Source organism: Protopterus annectens, chromosome 8.part1 (assembly GCF_019279795.1).
Source record: "Protopterus annectens isolate FY-2018-M chromosome 8.part1, PAN1.0, whole genome shotgun sequence".
NCBI classification, from domain to species: Eukaryota; Metazoa; Chordata; order Ceratodontiformes; family Protopteridae; genus Protopterus; species Protopterus annectens.
Genome location: NC_056742.1, coordinates 149,408,121 through 149,433,763, shown reverse-complemented (window position 1 = coordinate 149,433,763; position 25,643 = coordinate 149,408,121). Strand labels below are relative to the sequence as shown.

General features: G+C 37.0%; 1 protein-coding gene across 1 annotated transcript in view; it reads right to left on the bottom strand.

Moving 5' to 3' along the window:
* Positions 1-25,643, bottom strand: part of PKD1L2 (polycystin 1 like 2) — a 1,522,374-nt gene that overhangs the window by 1,145,765 nt on the left and 350,966 nt on the right. The gene's annotated exons all lie outside the window — the stretch shown is intronic.

The window sequence follows — 25,643 nt, the reverse complement described above, 5'->3', positions numbered from 1 at the left end:
TGGACACCCCCAAGACAAATGAGGTATAAGGAAGAAAACAGGCCTGTTACATCTCGAATAACTATTCCAGGGAAATCCAACTCTTAACTGCTCTGCTCTGTATTCAGGTTATAGTGGCTTTACTCTCTAGGGTGTACCAACTGTTGCCCTGTTCTTATTTTGTTTCCTCATACCTGCCAGAAGGAAACACAAGTAGTTTCTGTCAATCTAATAGCCCTTTGCAGCGAGCTAATATCATTGTTGCCTTTGACACTAAATGTACATCAGGCTTTCATAGACAGGTATAACCTTTACTCAGTAATCACTTCAACATCTGATATATAAAAGTGCTACCCTTCACTCCTTAATCATCAGCACATTAGGTACTATAAATGACCCCTATAGTCCATAATTATCTCAACATCTATTATGGTGAATTGTACCCTTCATTTCATAATAACCTTAATACTCGTTATATTAAAGTGTACCTTCATGCCATAATCACCTTATTGTCACTACAGTAAATAATGCTCTTTATTCCATAATCACCTCAATATGTGTTATGTTAAAGGGTTGCCATCATTCTACGATCACCTCAACATCTGTTACGATAAAGTGGTACCTTTCACTGATTAAAGCCCTTGACATATGATATCATAAAACAATAACCTTTATTTCACAAACATCCCAGTATCTGTCATAGTAAACTGATATTATTCCCTAATCGCCTTACATATGTTATAGCAAAATCATAACCTTCACTTCATAATTACCTAAACATTAGTTATAGTAAAATGATTTGCTTCATTCTTTAATGACCTCAGTATTTGTTATAGTGAAGTGGTATCTTTCATTCTGTAACTTTGGTGTCTGTTATGGTAAAATCTTTCCCTTCATTCCATAGGATTTAGCTGTTTTGATAGTAAAGTCTGTAAACTCAATTGCCATAATTTGTGAAAGAACAAAAATGATTCTATTTACTCTATTCCCATAACATACAGTGCTGACTGAACCTATTAGCTATACAATTTTTCAAAAATATGAATAGTGTGGCTCATCTCATAACACTGTGGCCATGTGCTCATTAAATAGTGCATGACTATGTAAGCTATATATGCATTGCAAAAAAACAGGTCTATCTCCAACTTTTTCTACCTACCATTACTTGGGTTCAGTACTATGATTCTGTAGCATGGTAATTAATTAGAGCACAGCTAGACAGGTAGAAAAGGAGACATGAGGCACAAAAAGAAATACTATGAAACAAGTTTATTATAAAGTGTCTACAAGCTAATACAGTTACAGTATTTTATTACTTCTGCTATTCAGTTATGAAATACCCATTAGAAATCTCAAGAACAGTAGTACTTGGAGAAGACAGGATCTTTTTACTTGTACTTGGCAGCAGCAAAGCTTCTGTCTGTCATATCAGTGCCGTCAGACAATGAGATATAAATATCCTGAGCAAAGTTTCATTTCATGTAAGAAAACCTTGCTCTTTTACTTCTTTATGTCAGCTGATTCATATGGACACTGCACAACTAAAATTTATTCTATCACTAGTCAAACTGCTAGAGCCAAAAGATTCTGATTGCATTTCATTAGCAAATTGCATATTTTACCTAATGTTTACTACATACTTTACATTTTCTCATGTACACTAGTTGCTAGAAAGAAAGCAGTCTTCAGACATACACAGAAGTTTATTACTTCTCATGGTTAAGTTCCCCTTATTTCTCATAACTAACATCAGTACTTTCTGTAATCATTTCCCTTCTATGTGTATTATGAAACTCAATGCAGGCATGATTTAATAATTCTGCAAAGGTGCTAATAAAACACTTAATATTATAATATTAAATGCTGCAGTGTTAACTTTAACATCCACAGTCTATGTCTTTGAAGTAGTGATGGGGTTGTAAGTAGTTACAAAAGACCAGGGACCAAGTTCTTTGTGCTTTTTTAACTTAACTAATAACTCATTTATTTGCTTGTTCATTTTAATTTAATTTTATTTTATGTAATAATTGGAGTAGAGGACTGTTTTCAATGGACCTTTGTCAGACTCGGACTGGGAGTGCTGTCTGGTTAAGTCACTTGCTCAGAGTCACAATGTTAGGTAATGGCGATTGAGGTACTCAAACTCAGAACCACTAGAAGCAGTTCTTTGACAGCTCCTTAATCCTCTGCACCAACTGTCAGATAATTGGCAATTTAATCATCTTGCTTTTCTAGGAATTTTGGTGACTGAGCTACAGAGTGTACTATCAAGGCAGCCTAGTCCTGTGTGTTAGTTGGACAGTCCTGCCCCTATTGAAAAACTGACAGTTTACATCCATGCCTCTTTTTTAGGATGGTATCTGGGGTTCCCCTAGCCCATAGACTGCTATGAGGTGCAGTGCATATGTCTGCAATGGAACACTCCCTCTTCTGTTTAAATACACAGCCATTCACTGTGCACCACAGTGAACACCAAAATGCACTTAGAAATATTGTTCTGTCTGAATGAACAGACTATGATGTAATACCCTAGAATCTGGGGGTAGCAGCTCATTTTCAAAATCAGTTACACAAAGGTCACGCTACCAGTGAATTTGCCTTAGTATATCAGGTATGTATGTTCTTAATTTCTTCAAATGTTGTGGGATTCTAATACCATTCCTGAGTCTGGCTAAGATTAAAAAGTGCACAAAATTAATATTGTTTGAATCTTTGGTGTATACTGTATAATGATTTGAATAATGATTAATATTGTTTTGGGTCAACAAAGGTAAGTTTTCTTAATACATTATTTCTATTAAGTTTGCAATCAGCATACATACTGAGCAGTAACAATATAAAATAGAATGATCAAATAGTTCACATTTTGCCAGTTTCATGTTGAAGACAAGTTTGCCATTACTGAGCAGATCTCTGTAAGAACAAGCATACCAAGGCTGTCAGTGAGGGAAGAAGCCAAAAATAATACACACACACTTATATACATGTGTGTGTGTGTGTGTGTGTGTGTGTGTGTGTGTGTGTGTGTGTGTGTATATATATATATATATATATATTGTTTACTATCAAATGTCTCACATTTATAAGCACAAATTGTGATATTGCCAAGGCATTTCATTGACTCATGAATATTAAGAAGTTCATATGTGCGACACGGCAACATCGGCAAAGTGTTTTCAATGTTAATGTCGACAGTTGCTGGTGTTATATATGCTTCGTGTCCCTAGACTCTGAAACGAGCAGTTAAACAGTCAGTCATAGGTATGTCGACTTTCTCATTGTTGATCATACCAATTTACAACATGTGACTGTCGCTTAAATGAATTTCAGTATTTTGATAGTAAACCATATATATATATATATATATATACACACACACACACACACACACACACACACACACACACACACACACACATATATATATATATATATTTAAATAAGTTTAAAATAGATTTTAATGAACTAGCAGAGAGTGCAGAGAGAGACATAGCTGTTGTTCCTGAACAGAAAATTAACAGGAGCCAGGCTTGTCTGCAAATAACTAGTGATTTAATCTTATTGAACATGAAACTGACTTACCTACAACAAACAGTGCAGCACCACTGCAACATTTTCAGTGGTAATCTTAACTTCTGTAAAAAGGCTAGCCAACATTTCCACTCTTGTTATTTCTGAATCTTGTAGAAACTTCTTTCTGTTCACTAAACAGCAAAACATATCTTGGTGTTGTATTAGACTACACACTCTCTTTTTAAAATCATACCGACTCTAGTCTAGTTAAAGTATCCCTACAACTTAAGATGACCTACAAATCTTTCAATAGACTCACTGCAGAAGCCTGGCAGGCCAATGGCATCAATTTATTATCCCTAGCCATGAACATATCCTACCTTTAACTGCCTCCTTAACAAGTCAAAACACTGTAGCACTTCAGATTACTAGTAATAAGATTCTCAGATTTATTTGTCTGGTCTGACTGAACACCACTGCTCCACCATTTCCAAGGTTAAATGGCTTCCAGCAACTGCTAGATCATTCTGCTTGCTCAACACATTTACTTTTATAGTTTCCTAGGTTTGCATGTATATATAAGGATAATGACCACCAGGGTCTTAATAAGCTTAGCTGTGCATCACACTCAGTAGTGTCCCTATGTATCATGGTCATTTATTAGCAGGGGATATGTTAGCTAGGAAGTTTCTAGAGGTTATGTGGGATGGGGAGTATGTTACTTTGGGCATTACTGTCTGCCTCTGTCTGTGAGAGACTTGGGGGAGTTTTACCCAGGGTAAATTTCAAGTTTTCCATCCATTGGTCAAGGTTATGCTTAAACAGGGTTAAGGATGGACTCTGCTTCACATGGATGTGACACCTACTCCAGAACACGAAGATCATCTAAGACACATATCTATTTCAGCAGCATGTCATATTTTTGTCAGAAGCAAAATTTTAATCCTTGCATCTAGTGCTTCTGATGCAGTTTGTTTTGCAAATGTGCAGAAGGTCCATCAGAACTGGATCTGTGGATGCCTTCTATGCCAGGTATGGATTGCCTATCAGTATCCTGTAGGAAACAGAGACAGAGCTTTAAGGCAATCCATATAGGGCAATGTGTTTATGGATTCTCCTGGTAAGGAACCTTTGTAGACATTCCAACTGCTCCTGCACATGTCTGGTCAGATACATGCTGAAGGAGCATTATACTCAATGGTGGGTCTGATAAGGGCCAAATAATGTGGCACTATGACTTTCTTGGACCTGGATGCCATGCCCTTGCTTATAAGTTGGGTAACATAGAATGATTTTTTTTACTACCTTGGCCACATATTAGTAAAAGGCCAGCTTACTGTCTACATATGTTCCCATTTCCCTGACAACTGGATCAACTCTTAGGGGTGTCTTATCAAGTCTGATGAAGTTTACTCAATGAGAGTGGACAAAAGCGCAAAACTTTATTGATTAAATCTTTTTGTGGAGTCTTCAGTTTCTGCCTTTCTTTTTTGGTTTCATCAGTTCGTGTTCATGTTTTTGTGGATTTTATCTATTTAATGGAGGAGACAGAGAGGAAGTGAGCAGTGAAGTTTAATCTGAATTTATCAACCAGCAAATTCCCTATACTACTCTTCTAATGAAGATGGTACCATTAATCACCAGTTTGGCACACTGATGTGTGCTGCCTTGGAGGTTTCGGACATGGATGTAAGAAGGCCTGGCGGTGTTTGTCTTCAGGCTGTAATGCTATCTTGACCTTGTAACTGGCCTTGTTGGACTTAATTAGGCCTCTTAGTTTCCTTTTTAATTTAATTAGAGAGTTCCTATCATTATGGGAATAGTTTTTCCTGATTTTAGTCATGACTTTTTTTTTCTTTTGTTATATACCTTATTACAGTTTGGATTTCACCAGTGTGGTTTGTTTTTAGAGTATGTTTTGGTCTTACTTCTAGTAGATATAGCAGTCTCTATGTAGTCATTTGTATGGTTGTACAGGGTCTAAGGAAAGAGAGGGTGTCATATAGTTTGCTAAGATATGGTATGGAACTTTTTCTATGATGATTTGTATGTGAATGAATTCTAGGATATTATATTGTTTTACCAAGATAGAGCTATGCTTGTTGCGAATATAGATTTAAAATTAATACTGCATGAGTCCTCTTATGTTTTAACACTGCCATCAAACCAAACAGACCTCATGTCTCCTTAGCCATCTGTGAGAAATCCTTCCCAAAGATTGTTCCAGCCTCATTGTATAGTCTTTCTGCCCAAGTTACTGCTCTTATTTGTGTGATCACTAATATGTGACTTCTTGGATATTCCTGGGAAGGTCAAACTGTTGGTGTACTAGGGATTTTCATCTTTCTTGTTTATGGTACAGCCTTGGAGTTGGTTTATATATGTAGTAGGGGTACAGGAGGGCTCAGGAAGACTTCCCCACTACAAAATTTACCCAGGACTGCCCCTGTACTACTAATGGACAAAGGCACCTCCTAAATGTTTTATCCTATGCATAGGTCTCCTCAAATTATCTTTGACATGATCCCAGGTATTCTCACTAGGGTAATATATAATTATCGACCATGGGTAGGTAAGACCAATCTAACACCAAATGGAATAGATTAATTCAACAACCTAAAGAGAGACTGACTAGGCTTAAAATGGCCCACAAGAGCAGCTAGACTAGTACTTAACTATGAGCATATAAAAATGCTATTTTTGTGTGACTTTTCTTTTGCTTCCAACTGCTGTTTGTATTTGGAAGGTTTCGCTCATTTGTTATTGCAGTTGTGTGAGGTGATCACAAATGAATTGAATACATGTGAGGCAGCCAAAATTAACTCTGTCGAGACTGGATAAAACAAAACTGTTTTTCAGCTCAAGCCAATCAGATACCTTAAAGACACTTACTCCTGCAAATACTTCAGGAGAAATGGATGACACCATAATGCCTCACCTTTTCTCTCTCTAACTTCTACCTCTATTATTCTGTCTTTTCACTTTTATGACACACTCAATGAATATATTCCAGCAACACCACTCAGAGTTAGGATTATCAAGTCAGAAAAGTGGTGTGTGGCAAGTGGAAAAGACAACACTGATATTTAATTATAAAGGTTGTTTTATTTTCTGCCTACTGACACACAATAATCTTAGAAATACTTTGAACAATACTGAATCTACTATACTCTGTAAAAGGTATTATTAACTTGTTACTACACTTTATCTCACCAAATTGTATTATATTATATCTTTATTTTTGTTTGTTTTTGTGATATCGTACAGTTGCAACTATTTTTTAATATATTTTAAACATTTTTGTAACAGGTACTGCCTATATCCTGGGTTATAAGCTTAAAAGGGTCCATCTACCAAGTTAAAAAATTTAAATAAATAAATTCAATACATCAGTACATCACTGGAGAAATTATATCATACAACCAAAATATCCCTATCAAGCAATATGACAGAGTTAAGGATTCTAAAGGAAATCGTTATGGACCACATCTAGCCTTGTTATCATTGCCAATTTAGCAGCCGGATGAAACAAAGCTTGAAAACAAGTACCTTCAATGAAAATTGGAACACTATAATAGAGTACATTTAGGATAATATGTTACAGACCTCATCTTTGTAAAATAACAAATAAGCCTGTTCTTGTAATGCCATGAAATCGCAATAGTCTTACAGTAACAAAATAATGCCCAAAATAACAACTTCTGTCATTAACTATATCTTCATATGACTTGGCATTATTACAGTCACCCCTCCAGCACTCTCTTCCCAGGGTTCACATGAGTTAGGGAAACAATGCCCAGATTATGATGACTAATAAAACTGTAAGCATACTTTTTATGGCAACAGCAGATTATTTTGCTTGGCTATTTTAAAACAGACCAAATGAGCATGAGAGTCTATTAATATAACGGAACATATCTTCATCAAATTTAGCAAATAGTTCCAGAACTTTAATAAAATAGAAGATAATACTGTGTTGTTACTATTTTGAACAAACCTTACACAGAAGTTGCTGTTTTTCTTCTTGGGGTAGAAAATAAATGGGTTTCCTAATAAAAGGATAATGCAGTATTTTCTTTTCTTTAATTTGGCAGATAAACACAAAGGGTTGAAGGACACCTCCCTCCTCCCATTCCTATTACTTCATCTAAGAGTCCTTTTCCTGTATAGTGCCATCTTTATCTATCTAACTACTAACAAAACACTGATTGCATCATTAATTCAGAAGTATTGTTTCCTAATGCAGTAGTAGATGTTTTTCACAGCTAAATACTTGTAGTACATGGAGCATTCTGATACTCCCATAGATTCATAGATTCAAAAATATATGGACTGTTATTACACTAACGACATGGGGAGGGTGTTTTCTAAGCCTAGTCAAGTTTTCCCAAAAGAATAATGATGTTCTGTATCCAAACAGGACATTGAGGACCAGGCATTTATAAGCTACCTCTGTCCATAAAGAACAAGGGTGCCAGGCCCAGTGTAAATTTTCTATTCCACATCCACTGGTCTAGGTTGTGTTTAAACTGGGTAATAGAGAAACTCAGCTGCACATGGATGGGAAGCCTGTTCCATAAGAGGGGCAGTCTCTGGGACACATATTTATCTCTCCAGCATGATCTGTTTAAGTCACAGACAAAATTCAGGTCCCTAGACCATGCATTTCTGGTGCTCTTTGACTTACAAATATGAAGAAAATTCATAAGTGTGGGGTTTGAGGATGCCTTGTAATCCAGACATAGATCAACCCTCAGCAAACTATAGGAGACTGAGTAGAGGGAAATGGTTAAATAATATCCTGTTTAAGTGCTAGAGACCCAGACTTAACAATGCTTAGAGGCTTGTTAAGCACTCCTATGTGCTGTGATTGAGTAGAGGGAAAATGGTTAAATAATATCCTGTTTAAGTGCTAGAGACCCAGCCTTAACAATGCTTAGAGGCTTGTTAAGCACTCCTATGTGCTGTTAACGTCAGGTCTACACTAAAAGCAGATAGCACTAATCATAAAATAGCTGCAGTAGGTAGAAACAGCTTTGTTTGAAATCCTATTTCTACCTGCTGCCTGTTAAACTACAAAGGGCTTTTAGAATTAAACAGCTTCTCTTACACAGGGACTATGTAAGGACATTAATCACTCCCCAGTGCTTTGGCTTTCAAAGCCAACATGCAGATTTAATTTTTATTTAACATTTTACTTTTTGACAAATCACCATGCACTACAAAGAATTAAGATCAGTCTCTGATTGTTACTACATATTATGTGTTCTTGATATGAATGCTAAGAAATTCACCCCAGGATTCCAACAAAGATGCTTCACTCTTGAGGTTAATTTCTTGGCATCCATGTTTCGAACACGTAATATTGGAGTTACTATTATTGGCCTAATCATTATCCTGTAGATTATTAGCTAGTGTGGAAATTTTGTATCTGAATGCTTTTCATGTATGTGAATCCCTAGTCCAAACACAATCCAAAAAGACAGTGGAAGCCTACAAACCCATCTGTAAATTTGTGAGCTGTCAGTCACAGATTAGAAACAAGTTGCAACTTCACATAATGTTGGGGATGAAGAAGAAAGGAACTGAAGATTACAGCTGGAACTAGAATAAAACCCTGTAACTTAGTTACCCTCTCATGATAAGGGCCTAAATGTCCAACAAAAAAAACAAAACAAAAAAAAAAATTACAAAATACTGTTAACCTTAAATCCAAGCAAGACAATGAAAAAGAAGCAAACAGCCACTGGAAATCCAAACGAAATGTAATGGAACCACAAAAGGAAGGCAGAATATTCAAGCAAAAAAGTTTATTCTCCTTTCACACACTCTAGTGCCTTGGATCTTAAGCCTTCAAGGAATAAAAATACAATGCAACTTCCCTCACCCCATATATACTCACTCAATCAGTCAATTAAAAAAATAATTAAATTATATACTTCTAGTTAAGTTCTGTGTTTAAAGCCTTGGGAACCAAGATATCAAATTTCAAAGTAAAAAGTGTTTCTTTATACAACAGTTTTCCTTTTACTGCTACAGGGTCTAAAGAAATAGACCCCACTTGTTCTAGAACACAACCTTGCAACAGGTTAAAATTGCTTGCATGAAATTCTTTAAAATGCATAGCTAAAGGACTATCACAGTTAGCTTTTTTAATGTCCCTTATATGTTCTTGAAGGCGCACTTTAAACTTCAGTTTACTTTCACCTACATAAAACTTGTTACATGGACATTTCAAAATATACACAGTTCCTTCTGTATTGCAAGTATAACATCCATTTGGAAAAAAAATTCACAGAATTATTAGTAGGAAAGTTTTTTACAACATGAAAACCAATAGAACATTTCCCACACCTAAAAGTGCCATATCTTAAAATAATCTGTGTATTCGTACTTCAGGCATTTGAAATTTACTGGGCACTATTATCAGAAATACTACTGCCATTTTTATATATTAAACACATACAAATCATAACCCTAACCCTTTTCCAGCCACCTCTATTCCAACACACACCCTCTTCTCCCTGAGACCCATCTCCAAAGTGTATATTAAATCTCTCCTGCTTAAACTAAAACCCTCTGCCGATCACCTACCACCTGTCTTTCTCAAACTTGCTGCAGAATCTATTGCCTACCCTGTATCCCTGCTCATAATAGATCCATTGAAGAAGCTACCGTCCCTGACATCTGGAAAGCCTTTTACATCATTCCACTGCATAAAGGTGGAAATTTTACTGACCCATCAAACTACAGACCCATAGCCATGCTTTCCCCTCTATCAAAAATACTTGAAAAGTGCATCCATACTCAACTACTTAATTTTCTCCTTCAGGAAAACCTACTGACTCACACCCAGCATGGCTTCAGACCAAACCACAGTACTTCTACTGCACTGTCGGCTTTTACCCACACAGTAGCAGAGGCCAGAGACCACAATAAACTTGTATCCTGTCTTTTCCTTGACCTCTCCAAAGCTTTCATCATGGTTTCCCACCCCTCACTCCTCTCTAAACTCAAAGATCTAAATCTCTCCACTACTTCCCTTACCTAGTTTACTAGCTATTTTTCCAACAGGCAGCAATCTGTTAGATGGCTCACTTCCTGCTCCTCCTTTCTACCCATAAAATGTGGTGTCCCCCAAGGATCCATCCTAGCCCCCTCCTTTCAATATATTCATAAATGACCTCCATACTTCCTGTAAACAGTCCTCCCTCATTCAATACACTGACGATTCTACACTTATCTCCATCTCCGACAATTTATCTGACCTCCACACACAAACCTGAAATTCCTTCCTGTCCATTGAAACATGGCTCACCAAAAATCAGCTTATCTTAAATCCAAAAATCTAACCTCCTACTATTCTTTCCTTGACCTCTCTCTTACCATAAATCCTCCTTTGTCATCACATCCCTTGACAAGACTCCCATCCTAGCCAAACCCCACACAAAGCTCCTAGGCACAATTATTGATGATAAACTTAAATTTAATCTCCATATTCAGCAAAATATTAAAACAAAAACACCAACAACTTGGTCTGCTTTACTGAAATAAGAAATTTCTTAACTCACTAGCTAGACTCTCCATAGCTCAGTCTCTCCTCCTTCCCTCCTTTCTCTATGTAGCCCCTATTATCACCTCCATTCACTCCACATATCTTTCCAAACTCCAACAAACTTACCATAAAGAAGCCAAATTTGCTACTAACTCTCCACACAACACACACCACTGCCTGGCACTCAGCTCTCTTAAATGGCTAGAGTTCCCCCAACAACTCCAAATGTCTCAATTTCAAATCGTACACTCTGTTCTATACAAACCTATGTCCTGCCTCTCTCCCTCCTCCCTGGTTTCCTATTATACCCCAAACCGCACTCTCCGTACATCAAATCAACATCTCCTTGACATTTATAAACCCAACAAATATTTTGGAAAACTACTTTACAAATGCAGTGTAGCCCAAGCACGGAACAAACTCCCCTCACATGTAAGCACCATCTCCCACCCTAAGCACTTCAAAAAAGAGCTTAGACTACATTTACTTAGCAAAAAGTCTTGTCCCTGTTATGACCCTACCTAACCCATTACACCTCTTCATCCACCCCCAGCCAGGAATAAACTCCACTTAGCTAGGTAATTACAATGACATAGGCATATCTCATACTTAGCTTTATGTTAACTTTTTTGTTTTTGATGTATGTTTTATTTCTGTTTTTACCTGTCTGCTATAAAAAAAAAACATTGCTTATATTAGAACCATTATCTTTCTATGCTTTCTCTTTTTATCTTGTTCACATTTTTTTCTGTACATCTCAATTACCTGTAATTGCATTACTACTGCTATTTGAACTGTGTTTTGATTAATTGTTAACTATGTTAAAAATTTGTTCTTTGTGTCTATAAAATCTCTGGAGCTTTTCTCCTCAGGTCTCCACTGAAAATGGGCCTCTGGACCAACCCAGTTAACAAATGTCAAATAAAATAAATAAAATAAGAACTCAAAAGTTTGTTTGCTAAGCATTGTTCTAAAATACCATCTTTCAGCAACATAGAACAATAGTAATGTAACATTTGCACAATCTGTTGACTTAATACATTGTAAACAGTCACGAAATAAATCATCTTACCAGTATGGTTAACACTATTATTTCCTGCTTCTCCCCTACCTCTTCTTTTGTCAAAATCTATCAACTCAATAAATGGAAATCCCTCATTATGTGTATTTACGGAGTTTCTTCTTCTGCTTAGATATTCACCTTTATAACACTTAGTTCTAACCCTATTTAAAGCTTCTAACACTTCTGTCTTGTCATATTCTCTGTGTATAAAAATTTTAACTAAATCTTGTATTTCTTCTTAAAAATCTTTATCTATATTACACAACTTACTTATTCTCAGAAACTCAGTGTATGGTAAAGATGAAATCAAGTGTGGGGGGAGTGACAGCTGGAACCATGTAGGAAATGTGAACCCCCATTGAACTTTCTGTGAACTTTCCTGCCAATGAATCCTGTTTGTTCACCCCACAATTACAAATCTAAAAAAATTGACTCTCTCACCTAACTGTAAGCCATTAAACTTAAGACCAAACTGGTTATTATGTAACTGCTCAATGAAAATTTTGCAGAAAAGTTCATAGAAAATTCAAGGGGGGGGGGTTCAGATTTCCTACATGGGTCCAGCTGTCACCCCCCCTATTTTTTAGACCCTGTAGCAGTAAAAGAAAAACTGTTGTATAAAGAAACACTTTTTACTTTCATATTTGATGCCATGGTTCCCAATGGTTTAAACACAGAATTTAACTAGCAGTATTTGATTTAGTTAATAGTTTAATTGACTGACTGAGTTAGTATATATGGGGTGAGGAATTTGCATTGCATTTGTACTCGTTGAAGGCTACAGCCGAGGCGCTAGAGTGTCTGAAAAGCAAATAAACTTTTTTGCTTAACGATTGTGCCTTCCTTTTGTGGTTCCATTGCAATGAAAAAGAAGCACTGATAGACAGACTAAGAAGCCAGTGATTCATAACAGTGCCTTAGTAATTAAAGAGACAAGGCATCTGAAATGATAGTCTCTAAACAGATCATATTCTAAGGACACACAGTGCATTGTGGGAAAAAAAACAATAAGAAAAATAAAATCATGTCACAATGGTAACCTCCTTATCAGACCATTCTGAGGCATAAGATGTTTTAAAATAATTCTAACCACATGGAATGATACAAATGGTTTAATAATGCATCATAAGATAATATGTAATAAAATATATATATCAAAGCAATTTATGTACAGAGTCTCCTGTAAGGCTATTACCTACTAACAGTCTTTATACTGAGGTCTTAGGTTTGAGTCACCCAGTCTCTATTCACATACTGCTTGAATATAAAAAAAGTTACCTCACATGACAGGCCTACCAGGTTACCACTGAACAGAACTGCATGCACCAACTTGGTTTATGTGAATAACAAATTAATAAAACTCTATATACCACTGAGAAAGCAGGAGGTTAGAGAGATCAATTCAATGGAAAAATGTGCCATCTTATTTAGAATGTGGTTGTAATTGCTCTGAAACACTGTGGTTTTCTTAAAACTCATTAAATCTCTTCATTTCAGAAAGCATTGTATCTTCATATTCTTTGATAAGATATGATTGCAAATAAAAATGATGTGTTCCACATGGAAATTATACTCTGCAAATTTTAGTTGCCTAAAGTAGCCATTGATTCTTCTCATTCAGAGAGATAATATTGTCAAGGTCAAACTATAACGCTTGTGCAGAAAGGAAGAGCATTCTTATTCAGGATGCTCAACTGTAGCATTTCAAAACGTTCCAAAATGCAGGATTCACTGAATGTGGTACAAACCTCTACAATGTAGGACTCAATGACAGCTATGCAGACTTCTGAAATATAGGGCTCACTTCATGTACTAAAGTCTAAAATGAAGAACTCAATAAAATTGTATTAATGTCTTAAATGTAGGAGTCATTGAAAGTTATAGAAATGCCTAGAATATAGTATTCAATGAACTCTATACTGTTTTAAAATGTAGTTTGTACTGAAAGCTCCAGAAATTTCTAAAGTGTAAAACTCATTGAAAGTTCTAGTTTAAGGGAAGCTAGATATTGGAGGCAGGACAATTCTGTGACCATTAGCCAATGGTGGATTTAATTAATTCAGTGTTACAGTGTTACAATTGGTGTAACTATGCCTGCTAGCTTATAAAGTGAGGTCTGTCATTGTCTTTGATGTACTTCAGATTCAATACCGGAATGGCATACTACAGTCCAAGATGACATGAATGAAAGCCGTGGAGACAGAACAGTGATGGCAACCTAATTCCTATACTCCAACACAGATGCTTATTGGGAGATTTTTTTTTTTGTTAGGGAAACGGTTGGAAATAAAGTGGTAATAAGGGATATAATTAATAAGGAGTCTACTGGATACTTAGGTGAACACATATAAAAAGATGGAGGAGAAACCAAATAAGGGTTTAGAAAAATGTGGTTCTCTTACAACAGACAGGGTAGATGTGGTAGGGAATGGCAGACAGATAATAACATATAAAATTCTCTGTTACCAGTATGGGGCAATGCACATCTGACTTGGATGGTACTGTAAAAAGTTGTGAGAAAGAAATAAGAAAATTGCAGGAAGCTCCAGACCTTTTGAGTAGTAGACAGAAAGACTTGGAATGAAGGATAAGGAGTGGAAATTTACTTTCCATGAAGGTATGGAAGGATCTGGCCTATTTGCTTGCTTAGACAGCTGACTGAAAGAGTTACTGCAGGATATGCCATACTTAGGTAGTTAATGAAATAATTGGAAACTGTTGTGTGGGAAAGGTGGGCCCCAGAGGTAAGCTGATTGTAAACTGCAACAGCTGTTGTACAAAAGTCTAAATTGCATGAGAAGCTACCTTGTGCCATGGTTTGAGAAGTGCTGTATGATGGTCCATATTAAAGAGAACTATATGCAGGTTTTGCAACAGAAAGGGTAAAGTTGTTCCCAGTTATCTGGTACATGTCAAAGGAAGGAACTGTGGTAAGGCTAGTATATAATACATTGCTGTGTAGTTTGTTAGGGAAGTGGATTTGTATGTCAACTTTGCAAGATGCAGTTTTCATGAGCCAGGGAATGATGTAATGGTAAGTAGAGTGATGGATTTTAAATGACAGCTGACTGTCGTTAAAAAAATGCAAAAAGTCAGTAACACTGTGGAAATTATCTTATGGTGTGAAAGCTTCCTGACCACAAGAACCTTTAAGTATTTTTCAAGAATTCTCATTCAGACACTTAATATTGCTAAGGTAATATTCCAAGGACAAGTGTTGGACCCCCCTACAATTTTTTCTTGTTATAAATGATCTATTATTTCACTAAAATATGATAAGATAAACTGCAATCTTTATGCAGAGGTTATAGTCAAAACCAATGCAGAAAAGGCCTTCAGCAAAACTTCGACCACACCTTTAACATAATTTTGGGTTATTTGATTTTAGTTAACCTGCTACACATACCTGTCCAGGTGGGGTTGTATTTCAGTGTTTTACTTTGCTGTAGCCCCACATGAAATTATGTAGGTCCAAAAAATGTTTTTCATTTAGTGCCACAGTCATGAACATAACTTGAGCAAACATACTTACTTACTGAAGGAAGCCCCAGTGTGTCCCCACACTACCCAATGGCATAATGGTGGGGTAAAGGGCAAGGAAAGTGGCTTTTGGTGAAGTTGTGCTACGTATTATCACTTGCTGAAGGTGTATTTAAATAGCTAACAGGCTTCTGTGGAAATAGTGATGGGGACCAAGCTGTTGGCACTTTGGTGTTAAGGGGCCATGTGATATGTAATAAATAGCTTTAATTTTTTGTTTCTCATGATATTATTCATGAATGATAACTCAGGGATGCATAACACCTGTCAAGGATATTCATATTTTTTTTTACCACAACATTGTGAGAAAATGAGCATGATGGAAATGTGGTGGTTTAATGAAAATATGTGACGACACTGCTATTCATGAAGAGGTCCCACAGAATGCCTTGACATTCTTCCTTGTGAAAGTTTAGCTAAGTAGTTCTTGGTGTAAATTGAAGTTAGAATTGTTATTGCCATCTTTTCGATAACCAAATAAGGAAACATTAAATAAATATTTCATTTTTCAGGACAGACCGTGTCCATCACTGTAATGGTCTGCTTTTACCTTCTCATTAAGACAAAGGCTTACTGTTCTAGATGTCTCACATCACAGTGTTTCAGCTACAGAACCCTAGGTTTATGCAGCAACAAAAGTTAGTTAGACAATATTTTTTTTCTTGAAAAACTGCAAGGTATTTGACATTTCTTCTTTTCAACATACAGTAGCAGACAGCATGTAGATTGGGTTTAATATATAATTGTAATTGACTATTATTTTTATCAGTGCATGCATGTATATTAAAAATGACTCTGTATCATAGCTTAGGCTATTGTATATCATTTTACATGACTAGAGGTGCATTCTTTTTCATCTTTGATTACTCTAGATTTAATTGTAATTTCTTTCCTGACTGCAATTATGGTTCAGGCTGTGAGGCAGAAGGGGTTACAGAAATAATATGATCAAATATGGGTGAAGCCTGGTAAGAAGTTTTAGTTTGATATTTGGAAGATGCAAATGGCTTGGCATGGTTGGTCACATCTATGACGAAGCAGTAGAAGAACAGTGACCTTAAAAGGGGTATTTTTAATTATAGGGAATTATTAATGAAATACAGAGTGTAGAAGATAAGGAAATAACATGTAGTGATCTGAGTTTGTAACAGGTAAGGTGGTGACAGTGTTATAGGATGCTCACTCATTGGGTATACAGCAGAAACAGAAAAGCAGATGGTGGCTTTTGTATAAAGTAAACAAGGAAAGGATATTGCAGATACAAAGTTAGTGACACTGTTTTACAATGGATTGTATTGAAATGATAAAGGCTGTGTTTATGGTGGCTAGCCAAACATTTTCAGATGGCTTGGGTTTGGAAAAAATTCAGACGGTAAAACTGTAATGGCCTACAGTAGTATTATTTTATTTATTTATTAAATAATGTATTTATTTATTGGAGATGGGGTGTGTATAGATATACCATTTGATTGCATCTAAGGGATATGAAGAGGCTCAGTGGTCTCCAGAAAACTCTGCTGGGGTTGACAAGGAGAGGGGCGGTATTTGCAAATGTGGGAGAATTGATGATCCCATTAAGAGGGAGAAGGTTTTCGATAAATTAATTAGCGAAGGGAATATATGTTTTCTCAGGATCTAAAGTCATGGGCTAGGGCGGTAATCAAACTCTAGTAGAGAAGAAATCACTAGTTGGATGTAATATGTTTAAACAGGAAAAGGGGGGATTCCATTAAGAGAACAATATAGATGAGAAGGAAAGGGGACATGGGGATGGAAGATGGGTGGTGGTACAGTGTGAGTGGGAAGGGAGGGGCATATATTTTGTGGATGCACTATGGGCCAAATGGTAACACTGAAGAGGTGTTTGTTGGAGGTTTTTAAAGCAAGCCAGTCTCCTTGGCAAGGATATCAGATGGTCTTAGTTAGAGGGAATTTTAAATAACTGGAGGCGTTATGTGGGGCAGGTGAACTTCACAAAAAAGGCAGCAGAAATTGAGGAAAAGTACAGAAAGTAAGCAGTTGATGGATATCTAGGAAGAACTAGAGGGAGCTGCAAGGCAATATACTTATTCCTGACGTGAGTCTAAATAAATTGCTGAATTAGATAGGCTCTTGGCGGATGTTACAGTGGCAGGGGAGATTCATGGTGTGAACATGGGCAAGTACATTTTGGGCCATACTGTGGTAGCCATAGGCTGAAGGATGGAGGATATTCTACATAGAGACACATAATGGAACCCAGAGAACTGGAATATGGCATACAGGCAGGGGCGGCTCATGGCATCGGGCTGCCGGACTGCAGCCCCCTCAAATTAAAAAAGAAAACAAAAAAAAAAAAAAAAAATATTTTTTTAAATTTTTGCGGACTTTGCGCATGCGCAGTAGTCCCGACTACCGTCGGTCTATGCGCATGCTCAAGGCAGTCCGGCAGGACCCATAGAGGGACGCAAGGAGACGTCTGTGCACTTTTAAAGTGCACAGACATGCTGAGAGGATACATCACATCCGGACTGCAGCAGCAACAGCCAGAACACTCTCGGGAGGGAGCTTGGGATCTCGTCATCGGGAAGGAGCTTTACTGGGATCTCGCGGGTCTTTGTGAGTTTTGCTGGGCAGGATATGGTATGGAGAACAGACAGGTAAGTGTATGGTGCATATTACTTTATGTGTTGGTGCTTGTAACTGGAGTTGTGTATGTGTTAGCTGGTGCTTGTAACTGGAGTTGTGTATGTGTTAGCTGGTGCTTGTAACTGGAGTTGTGTATGTGTTAGCTGGTGCTTGTAACTGGAGTTGTGTATGTGTTAGCTGGTGCTTGTAACTGGAGTTGTGTATGTGTTAGCTGGTGCTTGTAACTGGAGTTGTGTATGTGTTAGCTGGTGCTTGTAACTGGAGTTGTGTATGTGTTAGCTGGTGCTTGTAACTGGAGTTGTGTATGTGTTAGCTGGTGCTTGTAACTGGAGAGTGTGTGTGTGTGTGTGTGTGTGTGTGTGTGTGTGTGTGTGTGTGTGTGTGTGTGTGTGTGTGTGTGTGTGTGTGTGTGTGTGAATGCCCAGGTGCTCATGGTGGTGTGGTAGGGAATACCTCAGGCTTGAACCCTGTACCCTGTATGCAGGTGTTAAAGACTTGAGTTCCCTACCCACCACCATTTGTAAAAAAATTGCATATTTTTGCCTCATATTTGATCTGAGCTGTTCCTCATAATATCTGTGGTTTGTAAATGTTGCAATGCTTGATATTTGATGGTGTAGTAGTAGCATTGCTGCCTCACAGCTGCAGGTTCTCAGGTTTGATTCTTGGCTGCGGTTCCTTCTTTGTGGGGTCCGTATCTTCTCCCTGTGTTTGTGTGGGTTTGCTTTTGTGTCCTCCCATGTTAAAAAGACATGTCTGCATTATTTCTTCCTGGGCCTCTGCTGAAAATTGTTTTTTTGTTCCAAGTCAGACTGTCCTGATTAACAAATGTTAAATAAAATTGACAGGCATTTGAATTTCAGACTTCAGGTTTCTGAATGTTTAATTCCTTGCAGATTTGATGGTGCAGTGGTAGTATTGTTGCCTCACAGCTATAGGTTTTCTGGTTTGATTCTTGGTTGGGGTGGCTTCTGTGTCGAGTCTGCTTCTCCTCCCTGTGTTTGTGTGGATTTCCTCTGGTGCCCTGCCATTTTACAAAGACGTGTCTGCAGTATTAATTCCTCGTCTCTGCTGAAAATTGTTTTTGTTCTGTCCGCAGTAAAATTGACCGGCATTTGAATTTCAGACTTCAGGTTTCTGAATGTTTAATTCCTTGCAGATTTGATGGTGCAGTGGTAGTATTGTTGCCTCACAGCTATAGGTTTTCTGGTTTGATTCTTGGTTGGGGTGGCTTCTGTGTGGAGTCTGCATCTCCTCCCTGTGTTTGTGTGGATTTGCTCTGGTGCCCTGCCATTTTACAAAGACGTGTCTGCAGTATTAATCCCTGCGTCTCTGCTGAAAATTGTTTTTGTTCTGTCCGCAGTAGAATTGACCGGCATTTGAATTTCAGACTTCAGGTTTCTGAATGTTTAACTCCTTGGAGATTTGATGGTGCAGTGGTAGTATTGTTGCCTCACAGCTATAGGTCTTCTTGTTTGATTCTTGGTTGGGGTGGCTTCTGTGTGGAGTCTGCATCTCCTCCCTGTGTTTGTGTGGATTTCCTCTGGTGCCCTGCCATTTTACAAAGACGTGTCTGCAGTATTAATTCCTGCGTCTCTGCTGAAAATTGTTTTTGTTCTGTCCGCAGTAAAATTGACCGGCATTTGAATTTCAGACTTCAGGTTTCTGAATGTTTCATTCCTTGCAGATTTGATGGTGCAGTGGTAGTATTGTTGCTTCACAGCTATAGGTTTTCTGGTTTGATTCTTGGTTGGGGTGGCTTCTGTGTGAGTCTGCATCTCCTCCCTGTGTTTGTGTGGATTTGCTCTGGTGCCCTGCCATTTTACAAAGACGTGTCTGCAGTATTAATTCCTCGTCTCTGCTGAAAATTGTTTTTGTTCTGTCCGCAGTAAAACTGACCGGCATTTGAATTTCAAACTTCATGTTCTTCAGAATACATAGTAGCACAACCTTTTTTCTAGCAATTTTCTAAGTTTATAAGATGAATATTTTAAATTTGTCCCTATTTTTGGGACTGTATTCCCCCATTATTGTCTTCATCCAGGTTTTTGTGCTAAGGTTGACAGCTATGGCAAGAACTGAATTCACTGAATATGGACTGTAGAATTGTGCATATTTACTGATAAAGGTGCACTGTAGAATTGTGCATATTTACTGATAATGGTGGACTGTAGAATTGTGCATATTTACTAATAATGGTGGACTGTGGAATTGTGCATATTTACTAATAATGGTGGACTGTAGAATTGTGTATATTTACTAATAATGGTGGACTGTGGAAGTCTGAGTAGACTTTTTATGATAAATGTTCTCAACTGGGCAGTTTTGCCATTATGGGTGCATATGTTTTGTTTCATTGCTTACTGGAAAAATGTTCAAAACAAATTTAAAACACCCTCTAACAAGTGTACTGTATTGTACAAGGAATATAATTTTAGTACAATGAGGAAGGTGTATCAAAGAGCACATGTATGTTTCATATGCAAGGGGCCTATGATTCAAAAACAGCCCAAAATTAATCTTTATCTGCCACTGGCAAAATGTATTTTCTTTGAATGTGGGTTTCAATGCTGTTTCAATGAATGTGAGTTTCAAGGGCAGAGAAGTTTTAATGCTAAGTTTTCATTGTGAGACTGCATTGCTTTGTTTAACAGATGACTTAATGTTTGTGCTGTAAAATACAAAATAAAACTTTCAAATGAAGTCTAATCATTGAAGTAAAGCAGTATGCACATTAGTGTTTATGGTAAATGGAGTGAAATAGCCAAGTAATGGTTAATTGGAATGGCTGCAGAGGCTCCAGTTCAACCATTATTTTGTCAGGGGGCAGCAAACTCAGACAGGCCCAGCTGAACTATACCTCCCAACTGTCCAGATTTTCAAAGAATGAATAGATTTTTGCTTCTTATCTTTGGTTTGTTGTTCATAAAATTTGTAGTTTTAATTCCTAAATGATTTGCCAGAAGTCACTAAATAATAAGTTTCAGACTTCATAACCTTCATAAAAATGCATGTTAAAGTAAGAGCCGTTCTATCAACTGTCTCAATTTATACAAGAGCAATTTTTAGTACTGTTTATATGTGCCCCCAATATATTTGGCCTTGTTCAGATTTACTGCATTAACAGGTTGAGAGGTACATGCAAATAAATTGCTTTATAGAATTAGGCATAGCCAACCTCTCAACTGTCCCCAATTTTGGCTCAAAATGTTGCTCTTCCCCTAATAATCCCTCCAAAAATAGCAATTTTGGAAGAAAACATGGAGGGTTTACAATTAAGAAATAACTGTAATAATCAAAGTTATAGATTACTTGAAATGCATGTAGATTCTTTTATTTTGTCAGCTGCTCAAGGTAGCAGTAATAATATTAAAGTGTCCCTTCTTTGACAGGTAGAAGCTGTATTGTGTGTCTATTTTATATTTTTTCATCACATTTTTGGTCCATTTTTCATAAAATTGTGTTTTTTGGCAAATTAGTGACAAATCACTAAAGACTGAAGTTAGAAAATGACAGACATTTGAGTTTCAGATTTTATACCCTTCAGAAAATTCATACTAATGCAAGACCTATTCTATTATCTTTCTAAGTTTATTAGAGCAATATTTAAAAATTGTCCTTATTGTTGTGCCTTTGTCCCACTTCTGTGTATGGCTTTGTCCAGATTTCTTGCTCTTGAGGTTGAGAGGTATGACAAATGTGTCAGGGCCATCACAGTCAGCCAGAGAGATTTCAAATTGTGACATGCTTGTTGCACCCCACTCCCCATGTAGTGACTCTGGATGTGTCCAAGCAAGGCAAGGTGTAGTTGTATCTACCTTGGATGGGAGGACACACTGCATAAGTACTACAGTGGCTTTTCATCTGTCCTTGATTTTGCAGAATGGTCTGGTTTCTGTCATATTTTTGTACTGTTGATTTATGCTTATTACTCAGATTTATGCTTATTACTCAAAGTGCCTGTTGCTCTGTGTTTAAGTAGCAATGCTTTAATGACTATAAGGTAAGCTTGTCTGACATCGTAAGATGCAAGTAAGCTTTAATAAGCATACTGTTAAAGAATTGCCATCATTGAAAGCCTTTCTGTTGTTGCCATGCAGACAATACTTGACTAGATAATGTATAAGCCTTGGGTATTAAAGGACAGGATTCCATTATTTTAAAAGCTCATTACACTTGTTGGAGACTTCCAGTCATCTCTACAGACTTTACCCGTAAACTAAACAGAATGCCAATCATGTGTGGTCCATAACCTGTACAGTAATCCTTTAAGCAATGTATCTTGAGCTTGTTTCTTGTTTGCTTTTCATTTTTTACTTTTATCATGCTTTCCCCATGAAACAAGTTGTCAGGCAGCAGGTCTTTTTTGGATAAGAAACATTTTTACAAGTGGGGGCATCACATAGATTTCTACTTTCAGCATGTTGCTTAGTACTTTAATAAAGCTGAATATATTATAATTAGAACTGCAGTGCAACGAGAAGTGGTTTGAGTTGAGTGCTTCTGGTTTTTCTTATACCTGATTTTGACTGGCATTCCAGTAATGTATTTAAAAAGTAATTTATTTTTTCATGCCTCACAACCTTTTGTTTCCATCTAGATATTAAGTAAGCTGTCATGCAGCCAATGCATTGAAATATTTTTATTCTTCTACACTTATTTTTGTCTTGATTGGACTTTCATAATGATGGTTTGCCACCCAGGGCAGCGTATTTAATTAAAGTTAGGTTTTTGTGGTTTTGTGCATAGCTCCTCCCCTTTATGGTTGACCACAACCCTTCCCTTTGACCCCACCCATTCAGCGTCTCCTGCAGCCCCCCTGTGATTTGAAGTCACCAGCCGCCACTGCATACAGGGTTTGGTGGGTAAAGAACACGGGTATGCAAGTAATAGACAAGAAAAACAGAGGGAACGGTAATACTGAAGTTGGAGAATGTGGTGGTATAAAGCAGCTTGTAGAGGCCAATTTATAGTGGAATCATGGACTGGAAGTATAGGAGAGAGCAGATTAGGAAAGGACAGAGAGAACAAGAGTGACAGAGATAGCTCAAGGTTTCATTAAAGAGGTTGTAGTGCTCAAACATGAAACCAAAACTACACAGATGGCAAATGAGATGGTAAATTACTGATAACTGAAGAAAGGCAGAGTTGGATAAGTTGGATTGATGATTACCAGAAGAGATGAATGGTGTTATGCCCTGTATAAGGAAAGTTTCTGCAGGGTTCTATGAGCATTTATACTTGACAAGGCTTCCTGTAGGTGAGGTTTATAGACAGTACAGAGCAGTGTTTTGTGGAAGAAGGAATAAATTCAATATACAAATACTGTGGAAGAGGAGTGGTGATAACCGCATACATCATAACTGTCCAGATTTTCTCAGAATGTACAGATTTTTGCCTTATATTTCTGTCTTGCTCCTCATAAAATTTGTGATTTTATAGCAAATCACTGAAGACTGAAGTCACTAAATAATGACACACAGATGACTTTTCGAAGATATACGCTAACACAAAACCTATTCTTCTAGCAACTTTCTAAGTTTATATGAGCATTATTTCAAATCTAAACATAGTTTTGGACCATGTCCCCACATTATTTTAGGCTTTGTGCAGATTTTGTGCAGTAAGGGGTTGAGGGTTATGGACAGCTGTCATATTTTAGCTGAGAAGTGATTAGGCAGGAGGCCAAGAAGCATAGTTCTTAACCTCTTACAGTAAGAAATTTGGACATAGCCATAAAGAATGAGGGGACAAAATCCCAAAAGCAGGAATACTTTTAAATATCGGCCTTACAAACTTAGAAAGTTGTTAGAATAACAGGTTTTCCCTTCCCTAGGAAAATGTTTCGATGATGTAAATGTTCGATGAAAAGATGTTCAACTATTAGGGTTGTATGAATAGGCATTCACAGAATTAAGCTTTCGATGAAGTGATATAGACCCATAATATCATATTGTTTGTATGCAATATTTGTGCAAACTTTGTAAAGTACTGCTTATTGATACTAGCAGTTAGATAATTTTGAATAATATGGATTTAAGATGTAAAGATTGTTGGATTGTGATGTTTTTGGAAAATGTATATTGTATACATTTTTTTAAATAAAAATGATGCAAAATATTTCAGAAATATTCACAGAAATTATATATCTGAAAATAAGCATATTCATAGAAATCAAAAGTGAAAAGATGGAGTGATTTTTGGCTGGCTGAATTAGCCTTCAGTCACTGATCTACTGAACTTATTACTGCAGAGGTTAAAAGAAACAGCCTGGTTCTTCATGCATTGAACATTTAGAGTCTAGACAATATGACAGACGGCTGATCAAAGGAATGTTTATTTCCCAAAGAGACAGACAGAGAGAAAGATGCAGAGACAAAAAGTACTGTTGTAGTTAAGTGTGCATATGATAACAACAGATCTTCAAGTAATAGTCACTCATAGCATTTGATTTATCATTTTTACCTCATATTTCTGGTGTCCTGAAATTGTAAATGCAACTTCTTTTTTTCCCTATAAACCAATATAAGGCTTATATTGGTTTATGGTGATATTGGTGCATGTATGAGCATGTGTGTGTGTGTGTGTGTGTGTGTGTGTGTGTGTGAATGAGTGTGTGAGTGGGAGAATAAGTGCTGGACTTGTGGCAGTTTTCAAAGCAACCCTTTTTGTGGTTTTTGGAGCACACATAACTGCTCATCTTCTTTTGGATTAAACTTTCTGATTTAAGACTATTATAAATATTGTCATTATATTTCATCAGTGTCCATATCCATCGATTACAGCAAGGTGAATGTTAGGACAATCAGACTTTTGAGATATACACAAAGCCACAGTAAAGTATAATAACGTGATTTACATAAATGCACACTGATCTTAGAAAGTCAGATTAATAACTGTTTAACCTGATCACGACAGCCAGAGTCAGACATTCTCATTTACAGACAGCTGTCATACCCAACAATTATAGCCCTACTGTTGACTGCATACAACCTAGACATTTCATAAAAATAAGTAATTAATTATGGACACAGTATATTTCAGATTTGTTTTCCACAAAAACACACAATAGCTCAAGTATTCAACTTATTTCGCACACACACACATACACACACACACACACACACACACACACACACACACACACACACACACACACACACACACATTTTGTAAGGCCAGACTGTTTAAACTGAGCAAACAAGAGGGTAAGTAACTTTCTTCAAAAGACAAACCCCACCTCCACCCAGTAATAAGGTTGTAGTCACTTTGCTGTGTGTAACTCATCTGATGATGACAAGTAAGTACCTCTTAGCACAAGAATCAGAGACAAAATGGGACTTCCAAAAAGGCTGCACATTTCTA